The 26,361-nt window shown below is 48.3% G+C and overlaps 1 protein-coding gene across 3 annotated transcripts in view; it reads left to right on the top strand.

Annotated features, from left to right (window-relative positions):
* Window positions 1-26,361, top strand: part of R3HDM2 (R3H domain containing 2) — a 115,133-nt gene that overhangs the window by 29,717 nt on the left and 59,055 nt on the right. The window lies entirely within an intron of this gene.

Genomic DNA, 26,361 nt, shown 5'->3' with positions numbered 1-26,361 from the left:
TGGGGAACTCATCAGAAGTAAGGCACAGGGTTTGGGGTTTTTTTCTTCACACAATGCACAGTCAACCTGTGGAACTCTTTGCCCAAGGACATTGTGAAGGCCAAGACTATAACAGGGTTCAAAAAAGAACTAGATAGGCTCATAGAGGATAGGTCCATCAATAGCTATTAGCCAGGATGGGCAGGCATGCAAAACCATGTTTGGAAGTGTCCCTAGCCTCTGTTTGCCAGAAGCTGGGAATGGGCGATGGGATGGATCACTTGATGATTCCCTGTCCTGTTCGTTCCCTCTGAAACACCTGGCTTTGGCCACTCTTGGAAGACAGGATAATGGGCTAGGTCAGGGGTCGGCAACTTTTCAGAAGTGGTGCTGAGTCTTCATTTATTCACTCTAATTTAAGGTTTCGCGGGCCAGTGATACATTTTAACATTTTTAGAAGGTCTCTTTCTATAAGTCTATAATATAGAACTAAACGATTGTCGTATGTAAAGTAAATAAGGTTTTTAAAATGTTTAAGAAGCTTCATTTAAAATTAAATTAAAATGTAGAGCCCCCCAGACTGGTGGCCAGGACCCAGGCAATGCGAGTGCCACTGAAAACCAGCTCGCGTGCTGCCTTCGGCACCTGTGCCATAGGTTGCCTACCCTTGGGCTAGGTGGACCATTGATCTGACCCAGTATGGCCGTTCTTATCTTCTGAAAGTCAGGTTAATTAGCCATTGGAACAATTTAGGGATGTGATAGATCCTCCCTCACTTAAAGTCTGTAAATCCAGACTGGATTTTCTAAAAGATCTGCTCTCGCTCAAACAGAAGTTACGGGCTTGGTGCACAGATTAGTCTTGGCTGAGGTCCTCTGGCCCATGTGAGGCAGGAGGTTAGATTAGATGATGATAATGGTCCCTTCTAGCCTTAAAATCAATGGATCGGTTGACACAGATCTGCCCCAGAGGCATTTCAAGACATTTAACTTTTGTCTAGAGCAGCGTGAGTTACAATTTGTCGGCTTGTGTCAAGTCGTTTGTTTTAATGGAAGTGGTAGGACTGTCGCATGGATTCTTTGATTATGGGACTCAAGCCGGGCATGAGGATAAAGTTTATCAGCCAGAGAATAACAACGGCTTGTTCTTCTTTAGCCCCTTTTGTCTGAACATCTCAGAGCCCGTTACAAAGATGAATGGTGGTGTCCATGTGTTAAAGATGGGGAAACTGAGGCACAGAACAATGAAATGACTTGGACAAATGTCTCATACAAGTCAGTGGAACAGAACCCAGAAATCTTGACTACCTGGCTCCCTTTTCTCGTGACTATCCCACACTCCTCTTCCATGGCTTGGAAGAGAACCCAGGAGTCCTGGGGTTCAGTCTCCTGCCTTCAGTCATTAGATCGCAGAGTCAAGGTTGAAAGACAGACTACACTGACGCACTCACACCTCATTGGGCTGGGAGTTGCTGAATATTGTTTGTAAATAACATCTGCTGTGGCTATAATATAGTAACATCTGGCAGAAGCAACCAATATTTTAACATTCGTGAGACTGACTCATTTGAATTTCATGGAGATTGATGGTGAAGTGTCATGAAATTTAGCTGGGAAGAGGCCTTAAGATTTTGGCTAAACGTCAGGAATACAAGCTCAGTTGGCAGGGACGACTGGAGTTTGAGTGGCTAATTACTCACTTTTATGGCTTTTTCCACTTTCCTGGTGTGGCTCACATTGAGAAGTCATTAATCCTGTTCTTTCTGACCACATAGCCTGTTACTCTGGCAAGAACTCCCTGTCCCAAATGCGGCTTATCCCATTAGGGGACAGAAGTAATCCCCTCCTCCTTAGCCAGAAGGGTGAAGGATGCGGTAAACCTGCTCAGAACACAGAAACCAACCAGTACAATGAATGGGCCCATAGTGTTATCCACTGTGTGCGATATTTCTGATTTCACCTGGGAGCCCCAGTTTTACAGCGTTTTCTGTTGGGCCTGGTCTGCACTTAAAACTTATATTGGCATAGCTATGTCTAGATAATACTATGGTGTAGAAAGTACGTAGTCCTGCCTTGAGTGCAAGGGAGTGGACTAGAAGACCTCTCAAAGTCTCTTCCAGTCTTATGATTTCATGATACCTATGATGATATCTGTGATGTCCGTCAGGGATGTGAAAAAACAGAGCCCTACTGACCTAGCTATGCCAGCAAACCCCCCAGCATGGAAGCAGCTATGCCGACAGACGAGCGCTTGGGTCGGCATGACTAGCATTGTTTAGGGAGGCGGGGTTCCTATACCAGTAGAAAAATTCCTTCTGTCAGTGTGAGCTGCATCTGCTCTAGCGGGTTATGCCGGTATAGGCTCTGTAGTGTAGACGTAGCCTTAGTGACTCCAGGTCCTTCTCTGAGCCCTTGACCTCTGGCAATGCATTTCTTGGTTGCAGAGCTGGCATTGTGTTACTCTTACCAGAGCGTACCAGCTGGGCTACCTCTCCCAGTGAGGGGTTGGGTCTCTGGGTCATTTCTGTGGGGGGCCTGGGTGGGGGTTATTGCACTTGGCTGAATGGCTTTTTAACCCATCTTTGCATTTAAACTGCTCCCCAGCCTGGCTTAATCCTCCTAGGTCATTGTGGCTCATGTAATGCCGAAGCCCACTGTTGAGGCAGGTGCATCATCCTTTCTTCAGCCCTATAGAGAGGCAGTCTGTCTCTTCCGCTCTGCTCTCCCGCAGGACTGCAAGCGTTTGTGGGTCTGTAGCCAGAGATATTCCAAAGGCAGGATGTGATTCTGATTGTTAGGCTTCCTAGAATGTCTTTGCTAATTATCTGAATCTAAATAATGAAGACTCTCCAATGAAGGCTCCATGGCATTCAAAGCTGACACACACTATCTTGGTACATAACAGAGGTCACCCAAGTTTGGGACCTTTAATATTCTGCTCTGAATGGGTCCTACTTAGTACAAGCTCCCCATGTTCCAATCAGGTCTAACCCTAAATTGCTGAGGATGGAATCCCCAGAAAGGAGACTTGGGCTTGTTTACATAAGGAAATTGACTGGAATATCTATTCTGCAATGGGGATTCCAAAGTGGATTAAGTTAAACTGTAAAACAGGCACTCTTATTCCAGATTAACTCCCTGTGTGGACACTCATTTCAGAATAGCTGTTGTGCTTTAAATTCCCAATCTACCTTATTCCAGAATAATTTTCCCATGTAAACAAGCATTTATTCCATGTGTTGGGGCATGCCTAAAGTTAAAAAGCCAGTGGAATGGAGTGGTAAAACTTATATCCGTAGTAACACAATCTGCATCGACCCCAGGAAACCCAAGGTCTGTTTTCTACAGTCACTATCTGTTGTAATTGTAGATATTTATTCAGCACATTTTGTACACCTAGCGTGTCTGCTTACAAAACACAGAATGATCTTACTAGAGAGACTTCCAGAACGACTGACATGGGGATAATAGGTTTAGATATGATGGTGATAGAGACTCAAGATTAAAAGGCTACCGTCTATAAAGCAAAGAAGAGAGGCTGCTGGCAATCAGATTTCATAGACTCATAGAAGATTAGGGTTGGAAGAGACCTCAGGAGGTATCTAGTCCAACTCCCTGCTTAAAGCAGGACCAACCCCAACTAAATCATTCCAGGAAGGGCTTTGTCAAGCCTGACCTTAAAAACCTCTAAGGATGGAGATTCCACCACCTCCCTAGGTAACCCATTCCAGTGCTTCACCACCCTCCTAGTGAAAAAAGTTTTTCCTAATATCCAGCCTAGACCTCCCCCACTGCAACTTGAGACCATTGCTCCTTGTTCTGTCATCTGCCACCACTGAACAGCCGAGCTCCATCCTCTTTGGAACCCCCCTTCAGGTAGTTGAAGGCTGCTATCAAATCCCTCCTCACTCTTCTCTTCTGCAGACTAAACAAGTCCAGTTCCCTCAGATTTGGCTCCCTTCACTGAGTATCTGAAAGAGAATTACTCAAATCAGGGATGGAGATCCACCTGGCTTTTTAACAGGAGAGAATCCATTAGAGGATGAATCTATAGGCGAATATCCTTGTTTATAACTGTAGATGCCCGCTATGTGTTTTCAACAGCTATTTACAGTACAGCTTGGTCTCTTTGTTACGTTTGGAAAATTTGGGGGCTGTTCTTATTACTGTTTTGTTTCTTTAAAATTCCAATAAATAGTTTAAAAAAAAACAAACGCCCCAGTTCACTGGACTCGGGTTATTTCCGTAATCTCTGCTTCTGCTATAGTAAAGTAATGTTACTTGCTATCCTGAAAAAGCAGCATCAGCATCACGATAGATAATTCACCTTCACTCTGTGCTTGGCTTTTTTATCTTCTTCACACTGTGGTGTCAGATAGCAGCCCAGTGCTTGCCATGGGTAGCCCCATGTAACGATGCTGGTTCTGGTGGGACCCAACTGAGAGAGCGAATTCAGGACAAATTGCTTAAAGCAGGGCAATTGCAGCCCCACGCTGGGGTTTTTCCACCTCTAAGGCAAACCAAACCAGCCAGACAGAGAAGACTTTGGTTTTACCCCACTGGCTAACCACAAGTCACACAAGCAATTCCCTTAACCACTCCAGTTTCCCAGTATCACCACCAGTGCCACTCGTTATGGGGACAAATGGTTATGAAAACCAATACCCCAGTAAAAGGAAAAAAAAGTTCTCCCGATCCCAAAGGACCAAGCCCCAGACCCAGGTCAGTATACAAGTTAGATCTTACCAACAAATCACGCTGTTGCCAATCCTTTAGAATCTAAAATCTAAAGGTTTATTCATAAAAAGAAAAAGATAGAGATGAGAGCAAGAGTTGGTAAAATGGAATCAATTACATACAATAATGGCAAAGTTCTTGGTTCAGGCTTTTAGCAGTGATAGAACAAACTACAGGTTCAAATCAAGTCTCTGGAGTATAGTACATCCACAGCTGGGATGGGTCATCAGTCCTTTGTTCAGAGCTTCAGTTTGTAGCAAAGTCCCTCCAGAGGTAAGAAGCAGGATTGAAGACAAGATGGAGATGAGGCATCAGCCTTTTATAGTCTTTTCCAGGTGTAAGAACATCTCTTTGTTCTTATTGTGGAAAATTACAGCAAAATGGAGTCTGGAGTCACATGGGCAAGTCCCTGCATACCTTGCTGAGTTACAAGGCATATCTGCCTTCTCTCAACAGGTCAGTTGTGTAGCTGATGGTCCTTAATGGGTCATCAAGCAGGCTAGGCAGAGCTAACACCAACTTGTCTTTGGTTGGATTTCCACTGCTTGCATCCGAAGAAGTGGGTATTCACCCACAAAAGCTCATGCTGCAAAACGTCTGTTAGTCTATAAGGTGCCACAGGATTCTTTGCTGCTTCTACAGAACCAGACTAACATGGCTACCCCTCTGAAACTTGTCTGGGGTGTCACCCAGAAGCAGAGCATAAGTTTGAAATACAGTCTAGAGCCAATATTCATAACTCCAACTACAGAAATGATACACACATACAGATAGCATAACCAGCAAACCATAACCTTGTCTTAGACACCCTGTGAGACCCTCTTTGTACAAGATTTGGTGCCACTTGGTTGCAACAATGATCTATATGGTCCCAGATTATGTCAATAACGTCACACCCCTGGTCGTAGGAGATATAAACAATACCATGAAAATCTCTGGTCTGGTTGAGGCCCAGCAGGGAAAGACCTAAAATTAGACACTCAGCAGCTGTGTTTTGGTTTGCAGGCGGATGAGCCTGCATCCCAACGTCTCTTTTGCTCAGTCTCGCTGCTCTGGCACTGAAATATACAAACCACTTTGCTCTCCGAAGTGTTGAGAGAGCAGGATTCCTGGCTCTCTTGCTGCTCTGGTCCACTCACAGGAACAGAAGGCAGGGGCAGTTTGGCAAGCAGGAGACAGCGGAGGGTGTTTTGTTACAGACTAGCTTTTCAAGAACCAGTAGATTTTCCTAAGATCACAAGGGCATTTCAAAATGAAATATTGATCGAACCGCAGGCCTCTCAATTGTAACACCGTTCCATGTGGTTTTGTATGTATTTTTTTATTTATTTAACATCTTCCCTATATTAGCAGTTCACGTGTCAGATTAAGAATGTGATTGTTTTAATTAAAACTGCATTAACGGTTGAGCAAGGTAGCAAAGAGGACCCCATTGCAAACAAGAGATGCAGCGGGCTGAGTTGCAATGGAGAGTTCCACTAATATTGAATTTCTGAGAAGTGAGTGGCCTGTTACGTTACCTTCCCTTGTAATTTTTAAAATCTCACTTTTTGTACTAATCCCTGGGGTATTTGGGCAAACGAAATGTTTACTGATAGTCTCGTTCGCTCCATCACACAAATAGACGTGTTAGTTATTGGGTCACTTTCGAGTAACAGCCACTTGTGCGAGCACGGGGCTAGCTAAAAAAGTAACAAGAAAGGAGGTTTTGCTTTCAGGAGTCTCCCCCCACCACCCCTGGGATACACTTGCCTGGCCAATGCAGTCCTTCTTCTGAAAAGGGTAGGACAAATGTTGATGCCTTTTTAAGTATCAACACACAGTCTTGGTCCAGGACTCTGGTTCTTAGATGCTACCACAATCCAAATTATGATTGTATTGTTGAGTTCCTAAAAAATCAGTAAGCAGAGTTTTGGGTGGCTTGGTTGCAGTGTCTTGGCGGTGCAGATCCCTTTTCTGTACAGCTTTTCTCTGTCTCTCTCCCTCTCTCCTCCCTGTTCCCCTGACTTCAGCGTATGTTCTATTTTTAAACCCTGCTGCACTCTCTATTGCGGCATTTCTCTTCCTGAATTATTTATCATTGTTTGGAGCTGAATGGAGCAGTACGTTCTTGCCACTGCTCGCTGGTGTCCACGTGTCTGTCTTGAGCCGCTGACAGATTTGGTGCACGTCAAATCACGCTAGCCCCAGCTCGGAAGGGGCTGCAAGGGATGATGGGAGTTTGGCCACGACCTGTGATAACAGGTGATCATTCAGATTTTGTGTAGTCAGTATTGGCTTTGCCAGGGCGGCAGGGAGGGGAGAACTGTGCTGCCCTAGGCTCTGGCTCGCATTCACGATGGAGTTCAGTTTCACTGTTTTGACTGCTGACAACTTGCCCTTTGCTCTGGGCTGCAGCTCAGGGAGGGAGGGAGAACCCGGAGCCTCTCCCTTGGTCAAGTACCCGCTGCGTTGGGATGCAGATGTGTGACAACTAAAGCTTGCTTTGGGCTCCATGGGGGGTGTGTGTGTGATTTCATTTGTTTTTCTTGCGGGGGGGCAGGGGGTTGGCAGTTTTTTCTCCATCTTTCCCCTCTTCCCCAAACACAGACCCGTATCCAAAGGAGGTGGGAATGCCAGTGTTTAAAAGGAGTGGGTGGGAAGGACTTTATTTCTGAGGGATTTTTCCAGCTACCTGCTGAAATTGATCAGTTCCTCTGCCCTCTTTCCCTGAGCGTCTCTCACCACTTCATTTCCTCTCCTCCTCCTGCGCCTATTCCCTGCTGGGGTTGGCTTCCTTCTCCCCCATGCCGCCTTACTTACTTCTGGCCTCTCCTGCAGGGTGGCAGGGGGTTGGCCAGGCTGCTCTCCACTCCCTTAGTGGGGTTCTCTCCTCTGCTAGGGGAGGCGTTGGTGGAGGAGGAGAGACAGCAGCAGCTGCCCTTCCTCCCTGCATCCCCAGCAGGGGCAGTGGAATGTGCTGTGCTGCTGGTTGGAAGCGTGTGCAAGACAAGCCGCTGCACACAGGTGGGCTCCCAGTGCAGGGTTGTCCGCCAGGAGTATTTCGTAACCTTGGTGCTCCATACAGCCCCTGCCTTGCTCCTCCCTAGCTGTTACCTCTTAGCTGTTACCACTCAAGAAAGAGATCTTGGAGTCACTGTGAAAACATCCACTCAGTGTGCAGCAGCAGGTCAAAAAAGCGAACCGAATGCTGGGAATCATTAAGAAAGGGATAGAGAATAGGACAGAAAATATCATGTTGCCTCTATATAAATCCATGGTAACGTGAATGCTGCGTGCAGATGTGGTCACCCCATCTAAAAAAAATATATATTGGAATTGGAAAAGGTTCAGAAAAGGGCAACAAAATGACTAGGGGTCTGGAACAGCTTCTGTATGAGGAGAGATTGATAAGACTGGGACTTTTCAGCTTGGAAAAGAGACGGCTGAGGGAAGATATGACTGAGGTCTATAAAATCATGACTGGTGTAGAGAAAGTATCTATTGGGTTTCCGGGAAACGGGGCGGGCGAAGCCCACCCCGTGCTAACGGATCCCCCCCAGCCTAAGGGGAGGTTCCACAGGGCCTCAGAAACCCACTAATTGCGGGGGACAACTAATAAAAGAACAGGGACAGGAGTGCGGTCAAAGGGTCATAAGAAGGGAGCCTGACAGGGACACCGAGCAGAGAACCCCGGACAGCGCCCACAGCTCCTCGAAGGCGTCAAGGGAGCCAGCGGACGCCGCCCAGAGGAACTCCGCCCGGAGACGTGAACGGACTAAGGATCGGAAACAAGCCCCACAGTCGCAGGAGTCCCCATTGGCCAACCGCCTCTCCCTGGTCACGTAGATGGCCATTTTTGCCAGGGCAAGGAGGAGGTTGACCAGGAGATAGGGAAGTGTCATTTACTACTTCTCATAACACAAGAACTAGGGGCCACCAAATGAAATGAACAGGCAGTAGGCTTAAAACAAACAAAAGGAAGTATTTCTTCACACAACGCACAGTCAACCTGTGGAACTCCTTGCCAGAGGATGTTGTGAAGGCCAAGACCATAACAGGTTAAAAAAAGAACTAGATGAATTCATGGAGAGAAGCCTACTGAGCAAGGGCAGGCAGTTCCTCCGGGAAAGCTGGGATTTCCACACTGAGTCTAATCCCCTGTTAGGTGCCACATGGCCTGGAGTTGGAGCAAAAGGTAGAAGATGAGCATAGTGCAGTGGAGGGAGAACACGCATCGCGTGCAGCATTCCCTCTGACTGAGGTGTGCTCCTGGGGATTAATCTGTGAGCTGTTCCAGTCCAAGGAAAAGACCCCACTAATGGTGTAGGGTCCATAGAATCATAGAATCTCAGGGTTGGAAGGGACCTCAGGAGGTCATCTAGTGCAACCCCCTGCTCAAAGCAGGACCAAACCCAACTAAATCATCCCAGCCAGGGCTTTGTCAAGCCTGACCTTAAAAACCTCTAAGGAAGGAGATTCCACTACCTCCCTAGGTAACCCATTCCAGTGCTTCACCACCCTACTAGTGAAAAAGTTTTTCCTAATATCCAGCCTAAACCTCCCCCTCTGCAACTTGAGACCATTACTCCTTGTTCTGTCATCTTCTACCACTGAGAACAGTCTAGATCCATCCTCTTTGGAACCCCCTTTCAGGTAGTTGAAAGCAGCTATCAAATCCCCCCTCATTCTTCTCTTCTGCAGACTAAACAATCCCAGTTCCCTCAGCCTCTCCTCATAAGTCATGTGCTCCAGCCCCCTAATCATTTTTGTTGCCCTCCGCTGGACTCTCTCCAATTTATCCACATCCTTCTTGTAGTGTGGGGCCCAAAACTGGACACAGTACTCCAAATGAGGCCTCACCAGTGCTGAGTAGAGGGGAATGATCACATCCCTCGATCTGCTGGAAATGCCCCTACTTATACAACCCAAAATGCCATTAGCCTTCTTGGCAACAAGGGCACACTGTTGACTCCTATTGCGTGTCGTAGCTTGTAGGTGTAGTCAGTAATGGAAAACCAGGGCAGCTCCTTCATTTACACCAGTCCTCGGTGTCAGGCCGAGATTGGATCCCCGCCCCTAGCGCTGGGAGTCCATCCAGAAATGTTTACGAACCAGAAAGCTGCTTAGCATCGTGTTCTCGTTGGCATGGGACAGGCACATCCTTACCAGCATGCTTGATCGTTAGCGGCACTCCCGCCATCGTTAGGCCTTGGAAATCTTGGTGGGGAGCAGAGAGGCGGGGGGTGAGCTAGACGAGCAGGCTGGCCCCAGGAATAGTTAAGCAAGGTAACTGGCAGCACACGATTTTAAATTCCAAAGTGCAGTGTGTGCAGCCTGCCATTAATATCCAGTCTCTGAGCAGCAGACAAACGCGATGCCTTGCAGTGCTTTCCGTAGGATGCTTCTGTGATTCACAGTGAGCTGATACTTTTGTTCACTGGAACGCAAATCTAGGGCAAAACACTTTCCTGTAGGATCCTAGCTAGCAAAGTGCTAATTCTCGCTATGACCTAATTTGAGAATTCTCCTCTCCCACTCTCCGTGGCCAACCCAGCCTCCCTCGAGCCGGCTTACGTTTGACAGCGAAGATACGGTGTTCTGGCTCTAGCTCTGTCCTGGCATTGCCCCGAGCTGCTGTGCACCGCAGAGAAGGCGAGGGAGGCTTGCAGCTTGTTCTGGGCTTGTGCAGCACAACAGTGGCGTGGGGTGAGCTGAGGGCAGCTGCCTCGACTCTGGGGTCCTTCAGTCTAAGTGTGCAAATCAGACTCCTGGTTTATGGCAGTGCAGGCGAAGGCTGTTGAGCTGGAGTCCTGGATGGCCCAGATATTTGGAACCCTCAAATTTCCCATGCACCCCATGTGGCTCCTGCTCGGGGCTTCATCCCTGTTCTCGTGTGACCTCACTACAGCCTGCTCTGAAGGAAGCACGGAGCAGGCCGGCGAGCGGCATTGGCACAGGCACGCTGGTTTTCCTGCCGAAGGAGAGCTGGAGGCAGCTCCTCTGCACCATTCCCAGCCTGGCTGGAAGGGGCTGCTTGAGTAGTGCTAGATTCCAGGCCTCAGTGGGCCGAGCTAGCCTTGTACGTATAGACCCGCCTTGCTGCGGCAGCTTCGCGCTGGGTGGACGCGGCTGCACAACCGGGGTTTTCATCAGTGCCGTCCCGCCAGTTCAGTGCCATGAACTTTGTGCTCTCTAGTGCAGATGAGGCTAGAAACTGTACCTTGTATTGCAGCTCTTGGGATACGCCCAACAACCAGGTGACCCCTTCGGCAACAAGCGACTTCATCTGCATTTGCTTGGGAGGGAAGGTTCATGCCTGGGGGTGCTCTTTGCACCTGTGCTGCTAGCCTGTTCCCCGGTATTCCCATGCCATGTGCCAGCAGCCTCCTTGCAAGTCTAGAGCACAAACAATGCCCTTTGCTTCAGCTTCTCTCCTGCGCTTCCCTGTCTCTGACCTAGATTTCGTTGCGCGCACCCGGGGTCTCAGCAAACGGCGCTCAGCTGTGAAAAGCAGGATACAAGTTACATGTGGGCAAGTTACATGTGGGGCTTACCCGCCCCCCTGCTGCAATCAAGGCTGTCGGGGGTGGGGGGGAGAGCGGGGCTGACACACTGGCTCTTCCTCCCACCCAGGATTTGCCGCCTCCCAGCTGGGGGACAGGTGCAGCCGAGGAAAGCCTCTCTCACGCTTGTTTCATGCTGCTGGCTCGAAAAGGAGGCGTGTATTTAGGCTGCCATCTTTAAAAGGCCGGATGAGCCTGTGCTGATCTGCACCCTTCCTCCAGTGCAGCGCTCTGAAAGGTCCCGGGGGAGAAGCACATGCAGGCTGTGAACTCTCCCCCTGCTGAGCTTCCTGCAGGTGGCTGGGCTGCGAGTGAGGAAGTTGCGTTAGTCAGGCTCTGCAGCACTTTCCTCTCTGCTTTAAGTCTGGCTTAATAACCAGCCGTGGTGTTTAAACCAAAGGGCCCCTGCAGGAGATGTGCCAGGCCTGCTTGGCCACGCGCCATCACACCCTCTGAAGCATGAGGTTCCTTGAGGGTAGAAAGGCCAGGCAGCGCCGCAGGGGCTGGAGGCGTGCTAGAGATTTCCTTTACCCCACTGCTCATTTTGATGCTGCACAGCTCCCAAGCTGGGGTACGCCAGGGGCTGCTCTAAGCTACCCTGAGTCAGAGAGGGGACGGGTTGGAGAGACTCATTGGAATGGCAGAGGAGCCTTAGGCCTGCAGAGTGCATGGTGGGCTGGTTAGCTGGGCTAAGATCCCTGGCACATGCAAGGCTTGCCGGTAGTTTTCCAAGTGCTTAATCTTTTGTCCAATTCTGTAGCTACTCCATGCATGGAGCAGCGTAAGAATCTGGACCCTGTGCAGCCCTGTGAAGTCCTTCTGGCCTGAAGAGCAAAGGATGCTGCCTGGGAGTAACGTGACCAGAGCAGAGATCTCCAGGGTTAACCTCAAATCCAGGGAGTTAAAAAAAAACAAAACAAAAAATGATGGTGAGTTCTGGGGCTAATCACCGAGAGCCCTGCGGCTCAGCTGGGTTCGGTTGCCACAGGGAGTCACTCTGAGCACACGCTCTCTGCCACTGAGCATGTGCTGCCAGACTAGCTTAGTGCTGAGCTGCGCAGAGCGCTGCTGCAGAGCCAGCCAGTCACTGCCTCCCTTAGCGTCTGACTCCTCGCAGCTTTGCTGAGACCGTCTCTAGTACAGAGAGAAATATCCAGCCCCTGCAGCGTCAGTCTTGCAGCCTCAGGCCCTGATTCTGCAAGGAGGAATTCCAATCCATTCAGTTCAATGGGACGGTGTGTGGATGGAGTTATTCCCTGGGGCGTTTGCAGGATCAGGGCCCACGTTAGGCAGTCAGTGCACACTCCAGACACGTGGGTAGACATGGCAGAATGATCATTTGGACTGAGAATATTGATATTTATTTTCAAGCATTTTTTTCCACTTTCTGTCAATTTGACATTTTCACAGTTGTGGGAAGTTCTGGGGGGATCAGACAAGGGGGGAAGGGGGTCAAACAGTAATGACAATAGATGTGGAGAGTCAAAAAGTTAAGATTTATAACCATTTAAAACACAAGTTGTCGACATCACATATCAGAATGGACAAAGTAAATGTCCTTAAAGCAAACTCTAAGACGTTCTCAAGCAGCATTTCTCTTACTTAAATGTTGATGATCCTGGGTGGAAGTATTTTTTTTGTTGGTTTGTGTGTACGAGGACATCGACATTCATGGATAAAAAGCGAATCCGTCCAAGCCTACACAAAGGGCCCCGTTTCAGAAGAGCTGGGACTGGATTCATTTCCCTGCTCCGCTTCAGACTCCCTGTGTGAATGTGAACAAGTCATTTAGTCTTAAGTGTTGCGTGTCAGGCATGGGGGGAAAGTCTTGAAATGATTGGGGGTGGGTGGGGTGGATTTAAGGGACTCTTACCCCATAGATCTGTCTCTTTCCATTTTGCAGCTTCTGATGTAAATGTTTCCTCGGGCAGAGTGTGAGGAGACTAGTTATAATTACCAACATCTCGAAAGGTTTTAGAGGGAAGAATGGCTGGTCAAGAATATTCCTGTGTTGTTCACGTGGGCTCTGGGGTACGTCTACGCTGCAGAAAAAACCTGTGGCCCCGAGTCTCAGAGCCCAGGTCAGTTGACTTTGGCTGTGGGGCTAACAAATAGCTGTGTAGACGTTTGGGCTCAGGCTGGAGCTGGACTTTGAGACCCCATTAGGGTGACCAGCAGGGGCGGCTCCAGGCCCCAGCACGCCAAGCGCGTGCTTGGGGCGGCATGCCGCGGGGGGCGCTCTGCCGGTCGCCGGGAGGGCGGCAGGCAGGCAGGCAGCCTTCGGCGGCTTGCCTGCGGAGGGTCCGCTGGTCCCGCGGCTGAGGTGGAGCATCTGCAGGCACGCCTGCGGGAGGTCCACCGGAGCCACGGGACCGATGACTGGCAGAGCGCCCCCCGCGGCGTGCCGCCGTGCTTGGGGCGGCGAAATGTCTAGAGCCGCCCCTGGTGACCAGATGTCCTGATTTTATAGAGACAGTCCCGATTTTTGGGTGTTTTTTTAATATAGGCCCTTATTACCCCCCACCACCTCCTGTCCCGATTTTTCACACTTGCTCTCTGGTCACCTTAGACCCCATTCCCCATTGCTGGGTTTCAGAGACCGGACTCCCAACTGAATGTCAACACTGCTGGTTTGAGGCCCACAGTCCAAGCCCTGTGAGCCCAAGTCAGTTGACCTGGGCTCTGAGAGACACTGTTGTGGGTCTTTAACTGCCGTGTAGACGTACCATAAGGTGCTGATTCAGGAAAGCGCTTTAAACATCTTAAGTTGCATGGGGCTCTAAGCATGTGCTTAAATGTAAACACCTACAGGGCTGCCTTCCCGAATCAGACCTTACGTTTGTTCTGTTGTTCAAGTGGGGTGGGCGCCTGATGTTTGTTTTACTTTAAGAACTAGGGTTACCGGTGCACTGTATTTGGGTAGGGCAGAAGAATACAAAGGATTACATTAACTTTGCAACCCTTGTAAAGGCAGGTCAGAAGGACAGTCTGCCAGCCATGACACAATACTATTTTTTAATGATTCTGAAATAATTAAAAAGATTTCTTTGTAGCTCAAGACAGTCATTCATCATCCTACTCCAAGTATGTTGGAATATAAGCACATAAGAATGGCCACACTAGGGCAGACCAAAGGCCCATCTAGCCCAGTATCCTGTCTTCTGACAGTGGCCAATGCCACGTGCCCCAGAGGGAATGAACAGAACAGGTAATCACCAAGTGATCCAGTATGGAATATCTGTCAAGGAGCATCAGGAACCAGACCAAACACATGTCCTGAGGCCCTCAGGACACCTGGGTTCCAGTCTGACTGGCACAGACGCCCTGTGTGACCTGTAGCGAGTCATTTAGGGTAACATTTTCAAAAGCACCCAAGTCCCATTTTCAAAAGTGACCCTGCACTTAGGACCCTATTTTTCATTGAAAGTCAATGGGACTTAGGTTAAGTGTTCAAGTTACTTTTGAAAATAAGATTTAGGCTCGTAAGTCGCTTAGATGTTTTGGAAAGTTTTACCCTTAATCTCTGTGCTGGACTGGGACACAAGACCTGAGCTTTGTTCCGAGCTCTGCCCCATGTCTGCTGGGCGACCCTGGGCAAGTCTCTTCCTTCTGAGTCTCAGTTTCCCCATCTATAAAATGGGGGTGATGATTACTGACCTGCTTCGTGTAAAGTGTGCTGAGATCTACGGATGAAAAGTGCTAGCTAAGACCTAGGTGGTGTCTTGTCTGTTTCGGTTGTAAGCTCTTTGTAAGTTGGACTCTCTCTAACGATGGGCCTGTCTACACCTGAAACGCTGCAGTGCTTCAGTGTAGACACTACGTGCACCGACTGGAGGGGTTCTCCCATCGGCGTAGGTAATCCACCTCCCCGAGAGGCACCAGCTAAGTCGATGGAAGAATTCTTCTGCAGCCTAGCGCTGTCTGCATCACGCGGGGGTGGATTTTTCACACCCTGAGCAATATAGTTCAGTTGACCTAATTTTCTAGTGTGGACCCGGGCTATGTGTTCGTGCAGCGCTCTGTGCAGTTCGGCGTGACTTCAAGAGTCTCTTCACGGGTGCAAGTTAAGTAAGAGAGCGGCTTAAAATCTCTTCACGGTGGTCTATAGGTTGCGCCTTCTAGGGAATGCGAGGATTGTCAGCATTGAACCAATAATAAATGCTTTAAAAAAAAAAAAAGAGAATAAAATGGAGCTGTTAGAAATGCAAACCTCCCGCTGGCTTGGAGATGATGGTGATAGAGCAAAGTGATAGTCAGCTAAACCTGTCCCTAACCTACCTCTGCTTTTCCACGGCACTCTTGGGTGATCTCTTCTACAGCAGTTATAGTGCCTGGCAGTAGAAGGGATGCTGTATCTTTAAAGCCTTCTCTGAGCCTTGCGGAGGCAGCTCCATTGAAGTATTTGAATGAGAAGGAGAGGGGGTGTGTGGCTATTGGCAGAGCTCTATGACATCCTTCCAAACAGCTGGGCTCTGCTTTGCTTCAGAGCGGCTTGTCAGAGCAATTAGCTTGCTGTAGCAGCAGCAAAGATAGCTAGCATTTCATTCAGGGGTGGGGGTTGGGGGGGGGCAGGAGGCTTCCAAGAAGCAACAATCTCCTGGCAAAATTCCTCTAGAACCGGTCCTGGCGATGAAGTCTCCGTTGAGAACGGGGAATAGATGACTTGCGGTGAGTGCAGAACCACTGGGGTGAGTTTATTTTTGGAATAAAGTCTCCGGTGAATTTGAGCTAGAGAGCTCACCGGAGATTCGGTTCTGTAGATACAGAATATAATGTTGAGAACGTTTTAAATGATGCCGGTTTCTGTACCACTCCAGTGTGGTGAATGAGTGTCAGGATTTCTGTTGCTTGAATGGGGTTAAATGCTCAGGTTAGTGCAGGAGTCTCTCTAGTCTCTCCCCCTTTGATGTCCCTATTTCATTCCGGGGGTTCTGAGCCAGAGCTGAGGCTTTCTCCTTCCTCCTTTTGTGATGCTGTGGATGCAGCTACAGGAAACAGGGGAATCCCCCATATACATACTGCGCTCCTCCGTGTCATTAAGGAGTTCCTCACGCCGGGCTATCAAGTCTTGTTGCGTTTTGGCTGCGCATTCGTGCACCTTGCTCCTGGCAATTTCTTCTCCAGTTAAAAAGAGAAGCGCCCCCCACCCCCCACCACCAAATTAAATTTCAGAGGGCAGAGGTGGGTTGTTTGGATTGAAGCTGCATGTTGACTATTCGGATGTGAGCAATTGACTGGCTGGCTGGCTGCCTGCCATTGGATATATTCAGGCTAAATTATGCAGTTAGATTTTCTACAGGGCTGTTTCTTCCCCTCCCCACCACTTCTGGCTAAGATTTTTCTCATCATAAATGTCTTGTTGTGTTGGTCTGGATAGTAACAGACTCATGAGGTGTTATTCTGCCCCCCCAAACCTCTTCCAAAGAGTTGCCTTAAAATATAGGAGAAAATCCCATTCGATGGCACGCTCTCCACTTTAGAGCCAGTGTTGAGAACTGGTTCTGCTGAATATGATGCACTAGCTGGGAGGGCTGGTAGCTGAATGGACCTCTTTCCTTCCCCCCCCCCCCCCCCCGAAAACGAGGCTAGTTTGTTGGGTTGTTTGTTTATTTAATTTGAAAAAGCCCCAGAATGTAGAATTGTGAGCATCACCTGGAGCTGGAGGGTCTGAAAATAGCAGCAGCATCTGCTGCTTTGAATGGTGACATTTCAGCAAGGAGGTGGGGGACTGGGATTATGTACCCCCTCCCCAACTCCCCTTCCATTTTCAAACCCAGCTCCCGGAGCTGGCTTTGCAAAGTTGCAGCTGTTTCTCCCCCCCCCCCCCGCCCTCCAATCATCTCAGCACTGGATTTTATTCCTTGATCTGTTCCATTTCTGCATCTTTCTTCGAAAACATCCGTGGCTTGGTCATTCGTAGTTGCTGTGGTACCTGGTGGCTACTTAAAATGTCCAGTGGCTAAGAGCTATCTTCTGCTACAGCAGGGGTAGGCAACCTATGGCACCCGTGCCGAAGGCGGCATGTGAGCTGATTTTCAGTGGCACTCACACTGCCCGGGGCCTGGCCACCGGTCCAGGGGGCTCTGCATTTTAATTTAATTTTAAATGAAGCTTCTTAAACATTTTTAAAACCTTATTTACTTTACATACGACAATAGTTTAGTTCTATATTATAGACTTATAGAAAGAGACCTTCTAAAAACGTTAAAATGTATGACTGGCACCGAAACCTTAACTCCGAGTGAATAAATGGAGACTCGGCCCAGCACTTCTGAAGGTTGCCAACCCCTGTGCTACAGTGTTATGAAGCAGGAGCAGGAGCCCTAGAAGGGGAGAGGTTTGGGGATGAGCAGGTGCTGGAGCCTAGACCCTTTTTTCAACAGAAGTTCCCCAGTGGCTGGCACACTTCATATGGTGCTTAAACAGCATGAAGGTTTTAACAACTGTGGTTAACTGAGCCCCGAGCCTGTTGTTCCAGTATAATCCCCTAATTGAAAGCTATCCAGGCATCTTCTGCAGTGTTGCCGCTATGAAGTTTGGCCTTCAGTCTGTGTGTGTCTGTCGTTTGCATCTTCCCATTCAGTAGCTGGTAAGAAGTCAGTGAACTTTTGCTCAGAATCAGTGCTGTATGAGTATTGGTACGTAGAAGCTTGGCTGGTTCTTCCTACCAGTTGTCTTCACCTTGCTGAGCTTACAGTTCCAGTTGGCACAGACATGGCACATGAAAGCCTGCTCGGTTCTCAAGGAGGAAGGGGTTAAAAGCTGTATTTACTCTTAGACACCCTTCTCCCTTTCCCGAAACAAGCTGCCAACCTGGCGTTTGCAAGCGTCTTTCTAGCTGGCATGGTCTGTTTCTGTTGTTGGTTCAGATGGGGGGAATTCTGCCTGGGGCTGTCTGACGGAGATAGGACGCTTGGCGGAGGGAACTGTGCCAGGGATTGACATTCCAGCCTCGGAAGGGTTAAAGAAATCCCAATGCAGAGCCGAGCTGGTTTAGTGAATCTTGACACTGTAGAAAGTAGGTGGATAATTTCTTGCTAGCTTTTCAGGAAACCCCTGTGGTGGACAACCCTCATTAATTGCTGCTCTGACGTCAGGGATGGCAGTTCCCCTGTCGGTGAGCAAGCACAGTGATAGCCGGTGATGGGGAGGGAGAATTGGTGTGATATGGAGAGCCGAGGTACTCCCTTTAAAGAGATCTGTCCTGAGCCGCGACCCAGGGAGGAGCTGGCTACGGATATTTACAGCTTCCACAGCTAGAGAAAACCTTGGTCCTTCCTCACTGATGTCCATCTTAATTATCCTCATTTTTTTTTAAACGGTCTCTCCCCTCCTCCCCCAAATCCAAGACTTTAGATCGGGTGGGGGGGAGCTCTCACCCCGAAATCCCTGTGTGCTTTAGGAGAAGACCTTATAACCCCACTAATAGCATATGATTTAAATAGCTCTCTCTGGCATCATTTAAACCCATCTTCTTTTGGTAACCCTCTTGTTGCCTCTGCTTGCTGAATACGGTTCCCTTCACTTTGTCTGTCTGCTCTGTGTAGCTCGTAAGGTCTTTTGGGGCAGGGCCGGCGTGTGTCGCTCTGTTTGTGCAGGGTCTAGCGCGGTGGAGTCCTCGATCTCTCATAGTCACGGCCACCATAAGAATCACGTTTTCTAAGTAACTAGGCCTTAAGCTTCAGTGGCTACTGACTAGTGCCGGGGACTGTGTCTGTCCCCCTGTGCGGTCCTCTCCACTCGTCTAAAAGGAGGGGAAGTGTTACCCAGCCACTGGTTTGTACAGGGCCTAGCGCCGTGGGGTCTTGGTCCGTGACTGGGGCTCTCAGGTGGTGATGTGGTATTACAAATAATAACAACTGCAAAGTGCTTTGAGGTCCTTGCATGGAAAGTGCTATAGATGGCAAAGAATTGATTAAATCCCAGACAAATCTGGCATCTCAGAGGGGAGAAAAAATTCAAAGCACCTGAGACATTAGGAGTTTAAAATGAATCGAAAGTGTCACGTAGCCCTAGTGCCGGACAATCCCGTGGTGGGTGCAGTATAAGGAGCTGCTGCAGTTTGTTGTGGTGTGACCTGGGGAGCAGAACTGTCTTCTCTCAAGTGTCCATGCGCTCCGCTTTGACAGCAAGTGAAAGCTATGTCATGTCGCTGGCTACCAGGTACCTTTTGGAATGGATTTTCAGCAGGGATGTTACTGGTCAGGCTTATGCACCCCCACCCCACCATGTTAAGTTGCTTATGGTTTGTGGTGCTTAAGACAAAATGCACGTGGGAGAGGTTATCAAAGCCACCAGTGGGAGTCAAGCCCCAAATCGTACTGGCTTTCATTGGGAGTGAGATGCTTGACTGGTCGATTGTGCTTGTGAAAATCTCGTCCGTGCCACAGTTTAATGAGTCTAACAATTTTGAGCACTAAAAGTGAGGGGAGCACCGTATTTGTGTGGAGCGCAGGTAAGTTGGGGACTAATACAAGGGGCGTTTGAGAGGCCGGTCTGTAGGTAGCTCAGGCAATTTGGAGCCTGGAGAGCTGGGCGCTCGGAATGCATCACAGCTGATCCTGTATCCCAGCTACCTTTTTCGCATGCGAATCTTCCTGCCACTCGTGCTATAAATCAAAGATTCATGTTTGGAAATGGGATTTCCCTGTCAGCTCATCCCCTCCCTTTGATCTCACAGTGACGACAGCCATTTCCACTGAGACAGGCTGTGATGTCCTCGGGTGGGGTGAGCAGAGCAGTGTGAGCTCGACTGTGGCAGTAGCAGGAAAGGGAACACAGATATGAAGGGACGAGTAAATTGCGTTGTATGTGCCAGGTTGTTCTATTCCCTCTTTGAGCCTATTTCCTGATGTCTGTCCATCCTGCTGTGAGGGAACCAACAGGGTCTGCTAAGAGGGAGTTTGCATCTGGCTCTGCTTTTCATGGAGCCTCTGGGTTTAAAGTCGGGTTTGATGTTAAGATTCTGGATGATTATTTCTTGTTGTTGCTCAATACTTAATAAAGGAAGGTGTTTCACGGCTCTGGAAGAATCCAGGTGCTTTGAAATCTGTGACCGAGCCAGTACAAGCTGCCGTGCTTTGGTAGAAGAGCTCTATTGTTCAGAGGCCTATATTTAAATGGCACTTTGTCAAGCTAAATACTGTGTTCACACTTGAGACCATTTTAGGCATCAGAAGGTAGATGTTATCCCTGCATTATTCATGGAGGTTTATAAAGTACAAATTCAGCCTGGAGATAAGTCGCTTCCCTGCCCCACCCAAAAACATTGTGGGGGCAAAGCTAGCCAGACTGCAATTAGGCTTAAAATGTGCACCAGCCTCATTTCCCTAGACCCAGCAATACAGGGCCAGATCCTGACCTGGCTTTCGGGATGTAAGTTGCACCTTGTGAACTGAACAGGAAAGGCAGTGCAATGGAGCAGTGTTTGCCTGACGGCCCAGACCATGCTTGGGTTGGGGAGCAGCACACGCCTTCCTTAAGGGAGGAAACACAGGGACACCCCCCACCCTGGCCACTGCAGGAGCTGCAAACTTCTCAATGGGGACCGCCTGCCAGCCCTAGCCTTCCATCTGGGGCTGTGGGAAGAAAAACGGGGGATGCTGGCCGACCTCTCCCCCCCCCACCCCCCCGCACATGAGCAGAACGGCAGAGGTGTCGTTTTATTGTGAGTTTGGCTGAGTTTCTATCTGCTAAAAGCCAAGCTCGGGTTCTGGTTCTGGGGCATGGAAATGGCTCGAGTCCCTGCCTGTCATCGTCAGCCATCTCACTCTCGAATGCTGCCTCGCTGCAATGTCCTCTCCTCTCCCACAGCCAGGTTAGCACGGCAGTGGCTATTTTCAGGCATGCGACAGGATGGTTAGTACACGTCTTAATCCCATCGAAATAATAATCTCGCACTGACATGGCACCTTCTCCCATCCAGCAGGATCTCCCAAACACTTTGCGAGATCAGAACATAAGAATGGCCATACAGTGGTCCATCTCACCCAGTATCCTGTCTCTGGCCATGGCCTCTGCCAGATGCTTAAGAGGGAGTGAACAGAACAAAGCAATTTATCGAGTGATCCATCCCTTGTCATCCAGTCCCAGCTTCTGGCAGCCAGAGGTTTAGGGACACCGAGAACATGGGGTTGCGCCCCTGACCATCTAGGCTATTAGCCATTGACGGTCCTATCCCCCATGAACTGATCTAATTCTTTTGTGAAACCAGTTATACTTTTGGCCTTCACAGTGTCCCTCAGCAGTGAGTTCCACAGGTCGACTGTGCGTTGTGTGAAGAAGGACTTCCTTGTGTTTAGTTAAAACCTGCTGCCTATTCATTTCTTTGGCTGATCCCTGGTTCCTATGTTATTTGAGGGATAAATGATGCCACCTTCTACATTTCTCCACAGCATTCATGATTTGATAGACCTCTATCGTATCGCCCCTTAGCTGTATCTCTTCTAATATGAACAGTTCCTGTCTTTTTAATCTCTCTTCACATGGAAGCTGTTCCATGCCCCTAATCATTTTTGCTGCTCTTCTATGTACTTTTCCCAGTTCTAATGTGTCTTTTTTGAGAGGGGTCGACCAGAACTGCGCGCAGTATTCAAGGTGCGGGATTTGTATAGTGGCATTGTGATATTTTCTGTCTTATTCCCTACCCCCTTCCTAATGGTTCCTAACATTCTGTTAGATTTTTTTGATTGGAGTTGCACATTGAGGAGATGTTTTCAAAGAAATACCCACAATTGCGCCAAGATCTCTGTCTTGAGAGAGAACTCATTTAGACCCCGTCATTTTGCATGTGTTTTGAGATAATATTCTCCAATGTGCATTACCGACATTGAATTTCATCTGCCATTGTGGTGCCCGGTCACCCAGTTTTGTGAGATCCCTTTGTAGCGCTTCGCAGGCTGCTTTGGATTTAACTGTTTTGAGTAATTTTGTATCATCTGCAAATTTTGCCGCCTCACTGTTTCCCCTTTTTCCAGATCGTTTATGAATATGTTGAACAGCAGAGGTCCCCGTACAGATCCTTGGAGGACCCTGCTATTTACCTCTCTCCATTGTGAAAACTGACCTTTTATTCATACCCTTTGTTTCCTATCTTTTAACCAGTTACTGATCCATGGGAGGACCTCCCCTCTATCCCATGATTCCTTGCTTTGCTTAAGAGCCTTTGGGGAGGGACCTTGTCAAAGGCTTTCAGATAGTCCAAGTACTCTGTATCCAGTGGCTCACCCTTTTCCACATGTCTGTTGACGCTCTCAAAGAATTCCAATAGGTTGGTGAGGCACGAGTTCCCTTTACAAAAGCCGTATTGGCTCTTCCTCACCGCATCACGTTCATCTGTGGGTCGGATAATTCTGTTCTTTACTGTAGTTTCAACCGGTTTGCCTGGTACTGAAGAGAGTCTTACCTGCCTGTAATTGCCACGATCGCCTCTTTTACTTTTTTGTAAAAATCGGCATCACATTCGCTATCTGCCAGAGGTTGATTGAAGCAATAGATCACATAGCACAGTTAGGAGTTCTGCAGTTTCACATTTGAGTTCTTGCAGAACTCTCGGGTGAATCCCATGTGGTCCTGGTGACTTATTACTGTTTAATTTAGCAAAACCTCCTCTACTGACGCCTCAGTCTGGGACGGTTCCTCAGATTTGTCACCGAAAAGGAATGGCTCAGGTGTGGGAATCTCCCTCACATCCTCAGCCATGAAGACCAGCAAATGAATTCACTTAGTTTCTCCGCAACAGCCTCGTCTTTCTTGAGTGCTCCTTTAGCATCTTGATCGTCCCACTGGTTGTTTGGCCGGCTTCCTGCTTCTGATGTACTTGGGGAAAAAAAGTTTTGCTCTTAGTTTGTGTGTCTTTTGCTAGTTGCTCTTCAAAAAAAATTTTTGGCCTCCCTAATTATACCTGAGTTGCCAGAGCTTAAGGTCCTTTCTATTTTCCTCAGTAGGGTTTGACTTCCAGTATTTCCAGGATGTCTTTTTGTCTCCAGCCACCTCTTTTACTCTGTGGAGCCACGAGAGCATTTTTAGGTTCCATGCAGCTTGCAGGTGTTTCACTCTTGTGATTGCTCCTTTTAATTTCTCTTTACCTGGCTTCCTCAGTTTTGTGCTGTTCCCCTTTTTGAAGTGAAACACTACTGTGGGGGGTTCTTCTGGTATTTCCCCCCTACAAGGATGTTAAATGTAATTACATTATGGTCGTGATCACTGAGCGGTTCAGCTACATTCACTTCCTGTGCGCCACTTAGAACTAAATCAAGAACTGCCTCTCCCCTTGTGGGTCCCAGGGGTGGCTGCTCCAAGAAGCAGTGTCTAGAAATTCTCTTCTGCCTCCTGTTCTGGGGTGACATTTTCCCAGTCAACTGGGTGATAGTTGAAATCTCCCATTACTACTGGGTGCCTGTTTTTGTAGCCTCTCTAATCTCCCTGAGCATTTCAGAATCACTGTCACCATCCTGGTCAGGTGGTCAGCAGTACGCTCCTATTGCTGCACTCGAATTATTCAAGCAGGGGATTTCTGTCCATAGAGGTTCTGTGGCACAGTTTGATCCATTTAAGATTTTTACTGTATTTTACTCTATGACCATAAGAACATAAGTGATCTCTCTCCTGCCATCCATCTCCATCCTCTGCTTTCTTTCACAGGTAGTGTCACTCCCCCACCCAGGCAATCTGCTCTGTCATTCCTATATATATTGTACCCTGGTGTTATCGTCTCCCATTGATTATCATTGGTCCACCAAGTTTTTGTGAAGCCTGTTTTATCAATATCCTCATTTAATACCAGGCACTCGGGTTCACCCATCTTAGCATTTTGACTTCTTGCATTTGTATACAAGCATTTAGAAAAGTTGTCAATATGTAGTTATCTGCCTTGATGTGATGTAATTGAATGGGGCTCTTGTTTGATTGTTTCTCTTCAGTTCCTACCTGTACTTTACCAACCTCTATTCTTTCCTATTTACTAGGCAGTAGTGTATCTCTTGAATAAACCCTTCCCTGAAGGATGTGTCTGTCCAAACCATGTGCTCCTCCGCGCCTGTCGTCTTTTCTCCAGCCCTTAGTTTAAAAACAAAGATATTCAAGGGAATTGTCTTGCCACTGAAATGCAGCCCCCTCTGGAAGGTAAGCTGGGTGCAGGTGTACGGGAATACCGCAATGACCGTTCGGGACAGGAAGTGACAAAGGAGCCAGCATTGAGTTGAAAACTGCAGGGGAATTAGAGGAACAAGAATGGAGTTGCAGAATTTGGAATTTTACACCCTGTGAAAAGCACCATGGGAACTCGTATGACTGCATGCGCTCAGATCCTTGAGTCTGTCTTAGTGTTCAGATAGCAGTGACGGACACGAGAGAAAAACTTAGATCGATAGCCGAAGGTTGACAGCTCCAGCAGCCTCCCACACCATGTGGGGTCCTGCGGTTTTGCACAGTGTTATCAGTGATAAAATGGATAATGCTGACCCAAAGGGAGGAGCACCTCCACCTTTCCCTACAGAGCTTCTGCCTGCCTAAGTCGGGGGAGGGGTCCCATCCACATGCCGTCCAAGCCTGACGCTGCTTGTCTTGCGAGGGCTGATGAATTTGCAGCTTGAGATGGCTTCGCTGCTTTTCTGCACGCTCCCTGCATGCCTCGCGTTTTTATGAGTTGACCGTGAAATGAACAGCAGCAGTAACCCGTGTCTAAGGGTACGTCTACACGGCAAAAAAAGACCCGTGGCAGCGAGTCTCAGAGCCCAGGTCAACGGCTTGCACTACAGGGCTACAAAGAGCAGTGAAGACCTTTCCGCTAGGGCTGGAGCCCGGGCTCTGAAACCTGATGAGAGGGTGGGTCTGAATGCCCAGGGACCAGCCCGAGCGGGAACATCTACACTGCTATTTTTAGCCCTGTAGCATGAGTCTGAGTCAGTTGACCCAGGCACTGAGATTTGCTGAGGCGGATCTTTTTTAGCAGTGTAGACGTACTTTAAATAGCTTTGAAAAAATATTTATTTTGTGGCAATGAAGGTAACGATTCAGTACATGCATTGTATACTTGCTGCTGTTTATTTTCCAGCAAGGGAATAATCGTTATTATATATTTATACAGCTCCTAACAGGGTAAGGTATTTTGCACACCTGTGAGACTTGATTCCTGCTCTGGGGAGTTTGCAATCCGCTGTTTAACTCATGCAGCTCATCTCTGTTTTAAAATATCCTTTTGAAAACACATGTAGGTCCAGGCACCGTGGTTTGTGCCAAGCTCCCCGGCCACTTCCTCAGAAGCTTTTACAATTCACAGGATGACAGACTCTGAACAAGTGCAATAGAGAGTAACTTGGTTAAACTGTTGTTCCATCCGATACGTGGTTGGCTGTGAATTGATGGGCTACCAAATGTTGACATTCATTAGCCCACAGGACAACTGTGCTCAATATTTATTGGTTCCCCCTTGTGCTCAAGTACCAAACCCCTCTATGGTTGTGGCCCAGTTGATGTCTGTGTATCACAAGAAGAGTCTTTTAGCAGTCGTGCTGCTGGGAATGTCAGAGTATGGATTACATGAGCAGCAAGTTGACATCCGTCCTGATTCTTAGTGCTTGTATTGATCCAGGTAACAGAAATAGTTTATTTTCATAAAATTACATCACTTGAGTTATTCCAAGTAATACAAACCCACGTGTTTAACATGTAACCAGGAAGAGCCATCGTGGCAATAATTTTGGCACTTCCCATAATGCACCTCATCCCTGGTTGTTGTGCTAATTAATTAAGCAGGCAATTTACGCCTGTGGAAGAGGACTGCCCTGTGGGGCATAGTCGGACTATCGGCAGTCGCATGCTGGCATCGGGAAGAGCGACTGCTCTGTCCTCTCTCCCCAGAGTAATGTTATCACAGCTCATCTCTTCTGCCTCTGTACAAAGATGGATTCAAGATGTGCCCCAGCTTGCTAGATGAAAGGAAGCAGGGCTCTGCTTAATGTAACTGTGCAGCTGTAACATTTTTGTAGGGGCTTGGAGGTTCAGAGTCTTATGCGTTCTGTCAGCCAGTCACTTCAGATTAACTCTTCGTGGGTGGAAAGACACTGAATTTCCTGGTACAGAATGAACTCCTGGGAGGGGAG

Source organism: Mauremys mutica, chromosome 20, assembly GCF_020497125.1.
Source record: "Mauremys mutica isolate MM-2020 ecotype Southern chromosome 20, ASM2049712v1, whole genome shotgun sequence".
NCBI classification, from domain to species: Eukaryota; Metazoa; Chordata; order Testudines; family Geoemydidae; genus Mauremys; species Mauremys mutica.
This window is presented reverse-complemented; position numbering and strand designations above follow the sequence as displayed.